This window comes from Protopterus annectens, chromosome 7.part0 (genome assembly GCF_019279795.1).
Source record: "Protopterus annectens isolate FY-2018-M chromosome 7.part0, PAN1.0, whole genome shotgun sequence".
Lineage (NCBI taxonomy): Eukaryota > Metazoa > Chordata > Ceratodontiformes > Protopteridae > Protopterus > Protopterus annectens.
In genome coordinates, this window is record NC_056739.1 from 166,911,090 (window position 1) to 166,923,398 (window position 12,309).

General features: G+C 38.7%; 1 protein-coding gene across 1 annotated transcript in view; it reads left to right on the top strand.

Moving 5' to 3' along the window:
* Nucleotides 1-5,387: 5,387 nt before the first annotated feature.
* LOC122806313 (golgin subfamily B member 1-like) overlaps nt 5,388-12,309 on the top strand; it is a 512,564-nt gene continuing 505,642 nt past the window's right edge. The window contains exon 1 of the mRNA XM_044076629.1: nt 5,388-5,576. The gene's annotated coding sequence lies outside the window, so the exon portion shown is untranslated. The remainder of the gene's footprint in view (nt 5,577-12,309) is intronic.

Consider the following 12,309-nt stretch of genomic DNA (forward strand, 5'->3'; position numbering starts at 1 on the left):
ATTTGAAGGAGGTTAACTGTGCCATATTCTGAGAACCTACTCCTCAAAACTACAACCTAATATACCTAATACATAGCAGAACAAGCCAATGCAAAACCACTACCTATAGATCCACAAGAAACACAAAACATTTCTCTAGCAAGATCCTCAAAACTTTACTGTACAACTGTGACTGGACCCCTCTAAAAACCCTCCCACTTGACCAGGCTGTAGCCTACTTCAACAAAACATTTCTACAATAGCTAGGCACTGTTGCTCCACTATGCAAGCTCAAGGTTAGATCCTCTCAAAACCCCTGGCTCAGCAAAGAAACCAAACAAATCCTCAAGTCCAGAGACACTGCCTGATTCTACTATCAAAGAACCAAGGACATACAAAGCCAAACTAAGTATCGAGAGGTGGCAACTGTGCAAAAAAATGCATTAGGCAGGACAAAAAATCTTATTATACTACCTTGCAAACTAAATACTGGCACAATCCCCAAATATTTTGGAAAAGTGTAAACCAGTTGCTAAAACCCACCCAAATGGCTACCCCAAACCGACCACCCCCGATACTAAAGTTCCCATTGAAACACAATTCAACTCCCACTTTGTGAACTCATTTCTATCCCTAGTATCAAAGGACAGTTCCACCCTTACTATCCCTCCCACCACAAACAACACTAATATTTGCTTTACCTTCAAAACAGTCCCCACCAGCTCTATCAAAAGTATGCTCTCCAAACTAAAAACCTCATCAACCGCAGCTGATCTACTCCCTAGCTACTTCTTAAAACTCACAGCAGCTGCTATGGCAATCCCAATCTCCACTCTCATAAACAGATCTATTGCTGAAAACTACATTCCCAAACTCTGGAAAATATCCTATGTTACTCCCATACACAAAGGGGGAACCTCCACTGAACTTAACTATAGACCCATTGAAATACTCTCCCCCTGGCTAAAATCTTAGAATAATGCATTCATACCCAGGTACTAAACTACTTCATAGACAACAATATCCTGCCCCCTACTCATCATGGTTTCAGACCCACCCATAGCACCACTATAGCCCTCCTCTGCTTCACAGACACAATAAATCAACTCAAAAATAAGGGCCTGCAGGTGTCAACTCTCTTTTTGGATATATCCAAAGTATTTGACACAGTATCCCACCAAATCCTGCTAAATAAACTAAACCAATATAACTTATCAAAGTCCACATTGACCTGGTTCCATAGCTACTTAACTGACAGGTACCAGGCTGTGAAATGGGAAATTTCTCTCTCACCTGTTACTCATAACTACAGTAGTCCCTCAGGGGTCTATCTTAGGACCACTACTTTTCACAATTTTCACAAACGACCTCCATACCTCCACACAGCATGCATCTATCATTCAATACTACCTTAATCTGTGCTGCACAAAATATTCCCACCCTCCTGCAAACAACTCAGTTAGCATTCTCTGACATAGAAAGTTACCTTACCAAAGCCCAACTTATCCTCAGTCCTAAGAAAACACAGCTAATAATTACAACCAGTTCTAACAAAAAAACTCCAATAGCAGTCAATTCACCATCTACTCTACAAACTCTACTCCAATCACTCCAGTGGCACAATCTAAGCTACTAGGAATAACCATGGACTGCCACCTAAAACTTGATAGTCACCTCAACTTAACTATTAAAAAGTACATGTCAAACTGGGATCACTCTACCGCATTAAAGCGTTTCTCACCAACAATACAAGATCCACCATTGCTCGGTCCCAACTTCTATCCACCCTACTCTATGCATCCCCCATTCTAACTAATCTCAATAAAACTGACCTGAGCAAAATGGAAGCCTTCTACAACAGAATTGCCCTCTTTGCTGCAAACTGCCCAAATAGATCTCATCACTGTACAGCTCTGCACCATATTCACTGGCTAGAACTTCCCAACCTACTAACCTACAATCAGTTCTGCCTCTGTCACTCCATGTACTACTTCCCCAACAAGTGTCCTGCCCTCAAAAACTTAGTACAACAGCACTGAGCCACCAGGCTTCTTTGATCGTCAGGCAAACTATTATTAGAAGTCGCCAACAGCAATAATAGCTTTGGAAACTCACTATATAGTAATACAGTGGACAAAAAATAGAACTTCCTCCCCATTAGCATACAAAACACATCCTCTAAAGTCTCCTTTAAAAACCTCATCAGACATCTGAAGCAAAGCTGGCTGTGCTATGACCGCTCCCCAGGCTTGAGCGATCGGACAAGGCACATATCCTACACCCATCTTACTTTACTGACATTAACTAGTACTACTACTGCTCTAATTACAAATGGTTACATGAAACTGTGTAATGATTTAAATTACCAACAAAGGTTAATTTTCCTCTAGTAGGTTTTTCTTCATAATACTGCAAAAATAATCTAATGTATTATGTATATAGTGTATTGTGCTTGAAACTGCAACTGAATACCATGAAATTTATTAATTATTCTTATTATTAATGAATGTTTTTTTGATTCCCCTGTATTGTGCTGTCTTCATACCAATGTAAAAATATATCAATTGTAAATTTGTAAAGCAATGTGGTCTACTGATCATTTCCTCCCAGGTTGACAAATATTGTACCTCCTTTGAATTACATCATACTCTAAGCTAGTTTTTAAATTCAATTATTTTCTGTTCGTATTGTGGAATCATTCTTGGAGAAGACAAAATGGTGCTGAATGCTGGGCTCATACCAACTTGAGACACAGCCTGAGAGATCCGTCATGTCTCTTTTCATGTAGTTCAGAGAGGTATATCTTAGGTCATTAGAGATCCATCATGTCTCTTTTCATGTAGTTCAGAGAGGTATATCTTAGGTCATTTATGCCCACTTGGACCATGACTGAGTCATATTGGTACCCATAGTACAATGGCCTGTGTGTGCGGGTCTTTCTGATCTTTCTGATCCACGCTCCTGACAGGCAACTGACCATGACTCTCTTCTTACTTAGTTGAGGTAAGTGGACATCTGTGTGTCATACTACTTCCTGCTAGCTGGATGGTGGGAACATGGGAGACCCACTCATCCCCTATTCACCTTCAGTGACCACTCTCACCAGAACAGACCCTATCTACTGTACCCTTATGCCTCTACCCCTTTATACAGACTGCATGAACTCTTAATCCTGTTCATACCTCTCAACTGTACAGATTTTTGCCTTATATTTTTGGTCCATTTTTCATAAATTTGTGGTTTTCTGACAAATTAGTTGCACATTATTAAAGACTGAAGTTAGAAAATAATGACAGACATTTGAGTTTCAGACGTTATACCCTTCAGAAAATTTATACTAATGCAAAAGCTGTTATTCTATTAACTTTCTAATTTTGTAAGAGCAGTATTTAAAAGTCGTCACTATTTTTGGGCCTTTGTCTCACTTTTATTTATGGCTTTGTCTTGATTTCTTGCTCTAAGATGTTGAGAGGTATGATCCTGTTCAAGCCTTCTTCTTTAAGATAGACTGATAAGTGACTCCTCCATTATAATGAATTCCCCAAGTCACAAGTACTAAGTGGAGGATTACTTGCAGGTGTGGGTTAGGCTAGGATGCCTTTGAGTGCCCTTCTGTCTGGATCCTGAGCTAATGAAACTTAAGCTTCGTGATTCAGATTAGTCTTTAAAAAGATTGTATATCCTGGGCTCTTATGCAGAGGCTAGAACGTTCCGTTTAGTGGTACCAGTTCTAGGTGCTCTTAGTGGATCTTTAGAGCTGACATCTGGGTGTTCCTGCCAAGATGAAACACAGACAAAAACCAGCCTGAGTTAGGTGGCTGGGGTGCTATATTCAGTATAAACCAAGTAAAAGAAAAAACAACAATCTTGATCCTCTTTTTCAAAAAGCTTTAATGGCAAATGAGTGCTGCTTAGATGAGCAAGTTACATTTGGAATTTACTTGGTTTTATACACAATATAAGTGGGTGTGTACCACTCGGGACCCTTCTATTGGTCTTGGATTGGTGGGTTAAACCTTTACTGACATTGCTATTGGTGGGTCCATCCTGGTGTACTTGGGGCTGGGGATAATACCAGCCTGAGATGCTAACCAATCAGGTTCAAACAAATTAAGTGACACTTACATACTATACAAAGAATCTGGTGACCAATCAGGTTCAAACAAATTACGTTACATTTACATACTATACTAAGAAACTGATGCTGCAGAGACCGGAATTCTCACAGTACAAAATGAAAGTTAAAAAGTTACAAAGAAAGTAAAAAACAGTGACTGCTTTTGGCCATAATCATGGGTGAGAGGGTAGAGCAACATTTAAGATGTGTGGTGCTTTAATGAGAATCTTCTTCAGATTTGCCATTACAGGGAGAATCTTGGTAGAAAACCATAGTGGGAGCAACAGAAAACCAAATATATAAAACAAAAAACCATGGGAAGCTTCCTGTCTAATAATGAACATTTTTTCCTATATTAAACTTAAAGATGTGATCAGAAATCATTCAAAGAATCAAAAGTAAAAATAAAAATAAAGGCATGCATGATCTCCGCTATAAAGAACAATAGGTTTGTGAGACACTTACTCACTCAGGGAGCATTATATATGATTTATCCTTAAGGATTAGTTGTCCAGCTTTAAGCAGTACTTGGTAAAAGGTTATGGCAAAGTCTGTATTTCAGTTACAGATAATTATTGTGGTCGAGCTTACAGAGATTCAGGACTGGAATGAGAAACTCTGTTGTATTGAGTCCTGGGATTTTTCTGGCTTGTAGCCCGACCTGCCAGCTAAGTTCCCTTTTATCCAGATAGTCGCTGGTATTGCCATTGAGTGGGGTTTCCAGTATCTGGTTCAAGATATGAAACAGAAACGTGTTGTACTAAAGTACTAAGTACTAAAACTGTACTATGGATAATGAAGTAAGCTGAGCATTTTTTTTTTGGAGTGCTGTCATTCTATACTAAATTTATAGCTTCAAGTGATGACATTTGAGCATTAAAAGGTTGGTTGGTGGGTAATATAGATCATTAGTTACATAACACGAAATAGAGGATGTGTTCTTAAATGCCTCTTCACTGGGTATACACAGTTTTAGCTTCTTGTCTTTCAGACATGTTTCTAAAAGTCTGATGCACAACACCAAGGTTAATGATTTAAGGTAAGATGTAAATAAACTAGGTCTTAAGTATACAAGTTGGATCCCAGCAGTCTCACTTGTGTAGTTCATGGACTGGAGCAACCACTTAATTTGCAGATCACCACTGAAAACAGGCAACTGTAATTAGATGATCCTGCCTAGTTAAAGATCAACTGACTGATGATGTATTCCTTAAGAGGAGAGACTGAAATATGCACAGTACCACACAGAGGAAACCCTGAAGCTGCTACGGTTTCTCCTTTTACACTTCAACCCAACCAGCGGAAAGAAAACATGTTGAGTAAGGGATGACAGTTCATTTCACAGAAATGTGCAAGTATGTTCATTTCTCAACTTCCCCAAACTGGCTGCAGCGATAGAGGTAGAGGTGAAACGAATGAACAAGAAAGAACAGAAAAGACTGAAATCCTTGAGTTTGGAAGAAAACAGTCTCTCTTCATGGTAAGTAAATCCGCATATTGTAAATGTAGCATCCCTTCTGGGAGAGGAGCTTAAATTCCCATATAGTTGTGAAGCTAATATGTCAAAGAACCATGTCAAATTTGGGGAAGTGATTCAGTGTTTATAAAAAAAAAAAAAATCTTCAGATGCCCAGCAGTTGAAAGCACTGACGTTTCTTGCATGTAGTCTAAACTTAGTGTGCACTCGGAAACAGAATTTCTGCTTTTGTGTTGATGGAAAATGACACAAGCTGTTTGATGGATATTAAGTTACTAAATTTTATAGCATATATTTAATAACTTTTAAGTTGCTATTTCTACTTCCTTAGTATAACGCTGTTAGGAAAAGCAGAAATAATTACTGAGAGGTAACCACAGTACCCTGCAGTAGCAAATGCTCTGTATTTGTCTTCGCCACCATCACATGGGAGATGTAACAGTGACGCATTGGTGTCCTGCATACCATTTTCAAGTTTATTATATGGTTTGCTGGTTTCTTGGACACACTGACATGTAGTGCAATAGACAATTAATCCCATTTAAATTTGTGGCAAGGTTTGCATCCTGTTTCTTCCTTGGTGAATTCCTTGTTCACGTACATGGTCTCTATTAGCTCGAGAGCAAAGAGGGATTGTATGCCTGCACATGTTATAGTATGTGAATCTCTAGATGCATACATGTGAGGTATGCATGTTTATACCTATGTTAATGTACACATATGACTGTGTCCATTGTGTATAATAATGTATTTGGGCATGCAGGCACCTGCATTCATAAACTTGTGTGTGTTTGTGCATTTATGGGGTTGTTTGAACTCCCTCTCTCTCTCTCTCTCTCTATATATATATATATATATATATATATATATATATATATTTGTATATGTATAAGTGAGTATGTAACTTCATGTGTGTATGTAGATATGTGCTATCAGTGTATACACATAATTATATGCCAGCATGCAGAGGCATATATACATATATCTGTGCAAGTCAGTGCTTGCATGGACATGTATGTATTCACAACAGTATCTATATGTGGCTATCAGTGTGTGTGTGTGTTTGTGTGTGTGTGTGTGTGTGTGTGTGTGTGTGTGTGTGCAGCTATACATGTGTGAGTATCTGGGTTGTGTGTGTGGGTTTACAAGCATCTGAGCATATGTAGATTTGTGTATATGTGTTTGTGTGTGTACATGGCAGAGCACATGTGCTGGGTGTGAAGTTACCCTCAGTCTGTTGCATTTGTTTCACTTCTCTGTTTGGATCAGGAACACTTAATGATGTCTCTAATATGGCTATTCTTATTTCAGTATGCAATGTACTACTACCCTGTACTCCACCAAAGTCTGGTGGTTGCTGCTATCCCCTCCCACCTTAGTGTTGTAAGTGTGTTGAATACAAGTTACACTCTGCCATACTTTGAAATCTATGTCAACATTCCAAGCTGGTACCCTGGATGTGTTTAGTTAGCTAGGCTGTGGTGGCGCAGCAGTTAGCGTTGTTGCCTTACAGCAAGAGGCTCTCCAGTTCGATTCTTGGCTGGTGCGCCTTCTGTGGTCTGCATGTCCTCCCTGCGGTTGTGTGAATTTAAAGACATGCAGGTAGGTGCGAGCATGTGTGGGTGTGCCTTCTTTGAAGGTTGGGTGCCGGGCTGGCAACTTGACACCATAAAAATTCACTGCCAATCATTAGCAGACAACCCCTAACCGGGAAAAGCTGAAAGACAGTTTACCCTGGATGTGTTTAATTTCTGTTGATGGACTATTTTTGTGAAACATGGGCTACAAGAAAGTTAAAAACAGAAATCCTGGATGAAGTGGAGGTCAGGTCCTCCATCATTCCCCATGCATCCTGCAAATCATTAATTAATATAACATCCTCTGAATATCACACAGTCTTAGGACAAGTTGCCCACTTTTCACAAAGTTACCAGTGATTAAGATGGACTCAAAAAATTCACATTTATTGATGCCCTACTGCCCTAAACAATTTCCTTAACACCAGCAAGTGACTGTCCATTCACTGCACCAGCAGGTCATGGTATCTCTGGCATCACGTTGACAGACCTGACCAAAGCTCAACATCACAGGAAGTATGAAGCTCGATTATAGAGGGTTTATAGTCCTACAGTACCATTAGTTACTCTATCACCATGGACTTATTATTACTGTTAAGCACTTATGTAATTGAAGAGAACCAATTAATCATGAAAACGAGGCTGTGCACTACAGCTGAGATGTTTAGGGTTAAACATGAAAACATTAACTTCTCTGAGAAACAGAAAATCTGTTTGGTTACGCTATAATTTTACTTTATTATTAAATGATCAAAGGTATTAATTTACTGTATTTTGTATAGAGATTAATAGAAACAAGTCACTGACAATTACAATCTTTAAAAATGTATTTTTGTACAAAATAATCCATAATGGGTATTGTGTGTGTGTGTGTGTGTGTGTGTGTGTGTGTGTGTGTGTGTGTGTGTGTGTGTGTGTGTGTGTGTGCGCGCGTGTGTCTTTCAGAATGTTTATAACCAAACCACCATGATGTTTTTTAGCTATCAGTTGAATCTATCTGTTTTGCAACTCTGGACAGAAAGCTATTCTTCTATTTCTATATGTACCATGCAGATTCACTGTTATAATGCTCACTGAATAATTAAAGTTTTGCAAATTTTGCACTGACAGTGTGGGCTTTACAGCAGATATATTTAAGCTAATAATTCAACAAACTGCCTTCTGTGAGGCATATTTGCAGGTTTATTGCCCATCAAAGCTCCCCAGTGGATGCATTTAAAAGTGCATTAGCATACCGCATGCAGAATACAAACCTACGCTTCCCACACAGCATTCTGTCATGAGACCAGTTACAAAATGAGGTACAAATTGTTAAATGTACCACATGTATTTCCTCTGCTGGAAAAGAGATAAGCAGATTTCTTTTTGGGGTACACAGCTCTTTGCCTAAAGATTTATTTTTTTCTTGAGCTGCATGTGAATTTTATTTATTTGTAATGACATAACAGAGTGTCTACTTTGTAGGTACTTGGGGAAACTTTGAACTATTAAGATACAGAATATCAGAATTACTAGCAATCAACATTGTTTTAGCTCGTTTATGTCATTTGAAAAGCTCTAATGTACAGTTACACATCTGAGTTTCAAAACTGTTCAGTTGTCTGTAAGGAAAACAGAAATATAGCTGAACTCTTAACAGTACAATAGCACAAATATGAAACCTCCTCTTTTTCATTAATGCTTTTCTTTAATTAGTTGTTCAAAATGTTGATACAGTTTGTATTTTGCCTTATTCTTAAACAATTACAAAAAAAAAAGTGTGCTGGGTTTCTCACCAGCTTCAGAACAAACTAATCTCACTTCCGTGTGTGTGAGTAGGCTGGTTCATCTGTAGCTGAGATGAACTGTTATGTTGACAGCTTATAATAACTGATTTTAATATCTTTCATGGAACTTTCCCCAGTTGTTTCACTATGACCTGGCCGCAGTGACAAAAAAGGCTTACTAAAGCAGTAAAGTCAGAACACGCATTAAAATCTGCATGCGTAAATGTGAAGAAAAAAATGTTTATTTTGTGGTTTAAGTAAGAGTGTCCCTGTATTGCAAACTACTTGTAAAGGTAGTATTTTCATAGCAGTGATACAGTTTATAAGTTCAATTATTTCTATGTACGTTGACCAGGTACAGACGTGGACCATGTTCTTCAATGAATTAAGCAGACTTGCTTTCTTTGCATGTCGCCATATTTGATAACCATTAATTTACTCTGAAATATCTCTTTGCTTAATTTTTACTTTATCCTTTTGGTCTTCATTTTAATATCCTACATTCAGTATTTTGACAAGCACACAAACAAACAAGACATGTCTAAGGAGCTCTGCAGTTATATCCTGGATTCTAATAATCAGCATGACTATGGCTATACGAGTTTCCTTCAGATACTGGGTTGCAACACTGCTCAGTAGATAATTTTGGCACGAGGTGTGTGCATATGCCAAACATATTCATGTGATGCTTAGAAACCGATTGCTCTTTCAATCATGTTCTGGCTGTTTTTTCTATTTTATTTCTCAGTACTTCTTGCATGGTACCATAGCCAGTCACACCTTGACCAGTGCTGGGAACCCCAACATTTGATAGTGTCATTCACAGCTCCAACATTGCTAATCTCCAATAAAAGTTTAGAATGTGAACTCTGCAATGCGTTTTAGCTACTGTTTGGTTAGGTCATTTTTCCTGTTGTCAAAACCTAGGTTTCTGAGCAGATATACTACCTTTTAGTGTCATGTTTAAAACGTGAACTAAATTGCATGTGCTACTTCTTTCTTTTTTTACTGCTAATCCCTTAATTAACTTCTTTCCATCAATTCATGCTACCCTTCTTTTAGTTTCATTTGCTCCATTTTTTTCTTGCTTTGTTTGTTCCTTTGCTTACTATTTATTTCATTAACTTCAATAACCTTACAGATTCAATGGGGCCTATACATTTCTGATTCAGGTACAGCTTGAGAAAGTAAAAATCGTACACAAGAATGCAGAAACAAGGAATTAAGCAGGCTAGAGTCAAAGTCTAGATCACATCTGAGGTGACAATGAAGGCCTCTGAGTTTCTGAAATTCATTACTACAGATATTTCTGTGATTTCCAGAGCCAGATCTTGGTCAAATGGGCCTGTTGGCAGGGTAATGGATTGCACCCCTGCCAGCCATTGCAGTGTCCCATTATTTGGCTATTTCTCCCCACCATTCATAGGCGCTATTCAAAGTTGTCGGTGTCCACACTATTCTCCTCTTTACTTCCACAATGGTTAGAGATACATAAAACTTTTATTTCAAATTTTATAGCACAAACACTGATAGCCATTTGCTAAACAAAACAATACAGTCTCAAAATGAAAACAGACTTAACATGAACAGTAAGCTGTCTTTGAAACTCACATTAATTTAAATGACATTGAAACCATCCGGCCAGTGGTAAACCATAGGCCCCCTTGCACACATTTTTTGGACCATGCATACAAGTATGTCCTAATTGTATTAAGTTATATTCCTTGTATAATACAGCACCTCTTGTTAGTGTGTTTTAAATTTGTAGGTTTGAACAATTTTCCAGTAAGCAATGAAACAAAACATATGAACCAATAATGACAAAACTACCCATTACAGAACAATTCAACCACAAAAGGCCACTCAAACATCTGTCACTACAATCCACCAATATCAAGCAATATACACAATCTCTGCAGAAGTAAAAGTTATCTGAATAATTCCACATTAAAGAGATCTATAACTAATGATGAGGTTACTGCTTGCAAACTTGACATTTCAATGTTTCATGTACAAATTCAGTGCCTGCTGTTCTTGAAGAATGAATTGCCCATATTAAATTAAAAAAATGGTAAGCTTGTAATGTTATAAGAGGGAATGGCATCTCATCCAAAGGAGGACACACTTAGAAGTGCAGTACTGCCCATCACTCTTAAAGGGGCCACTGCAATATTAGCACTCCATTTACATGGTGTGGGAATAGAACCCACAACATTCTGCACTAAAGGCAAGTATGCTACCAGTTGTGCTAATAACACTGCTCTTAAAGTTTATAGCACAAACACTGATGATGGCCATTTGCAAACAAAACAGTTGCACATTGAAAACAGACTTAGCATGAGCAACAGTAAACTTCTCTTCCCAAACTCAGCAGTCTTTGAAAATGCACATAAACACATTCCTTAAAAATGCAGTGGAACTCAAAATTGCTTGAAAATGCACAGAAACTCAACATTCTTTGAAAATGCAGTTGCTGATGACAGTTTGGCAGTTGGTGTAGACAATTCAGGCTTTAGGCTTCTGTAATCAAGGTGCAGAGTTTGCGCCCGAATAAGTTAACCAACCTGCCATCCCTAAGTTGGGCATTTTACACACACACACACACACACACACACACACACACACACACACACACACACACACACACACACACACACACACACACACACACACACACACACACACGCACACGCACACGCACGCACACACACACACACACACACACACACACACACACACACACACACACACACACACACACACACACACACACAGACACCCATGTTCACCATGTTCATTTGTCTGTCCCTTGTGTGCACTCTGTTCCTATGTTTAAATGTGTGTCATCTGTCTGGAATGGCAACAGGAAATCCATGCACTTAACTTGTGCGCTTGCTCTGTTCCCACAATCAAATGTGCATCATACTAAGAAAGCACATACTGATGTTACTAAGGAAGCACTCTGTGTGTGAACTTAATGAAGAAATGTAAGTTTTGTGGCAGCCCCCCCAAGCCTGTGGGCCCTAAGTGACTGCCTACGTTATCTAGTGCTGGCTCTGGCTCTGGGTATGTCAGTGAATGTGTATATGTTTGTGTATGTATGCATGTATGCATGTTTGTGAGGCAGACAGTGAAGGGAAACTAACAATTGCCAAGCAGGTGAAATGATTAACACTGATGAGAGAAATGGAATTGTCTGGCAGTTGGTGGAGGGGAATAAGGCTATGAGTTATATACAAGCAACTTCCTGTGGTCCAGAGTTTGATTCTCTCGGCCTCCATTGGCCTTAGCAAGTCACTTAACCAGTCAGCATTCTCAGGCTGCATTTGAGAAAGGTCCATGGATCAGTGCTCTTCCCTGGTTAATACAAATAGAATAAGATAAAATTAGTTA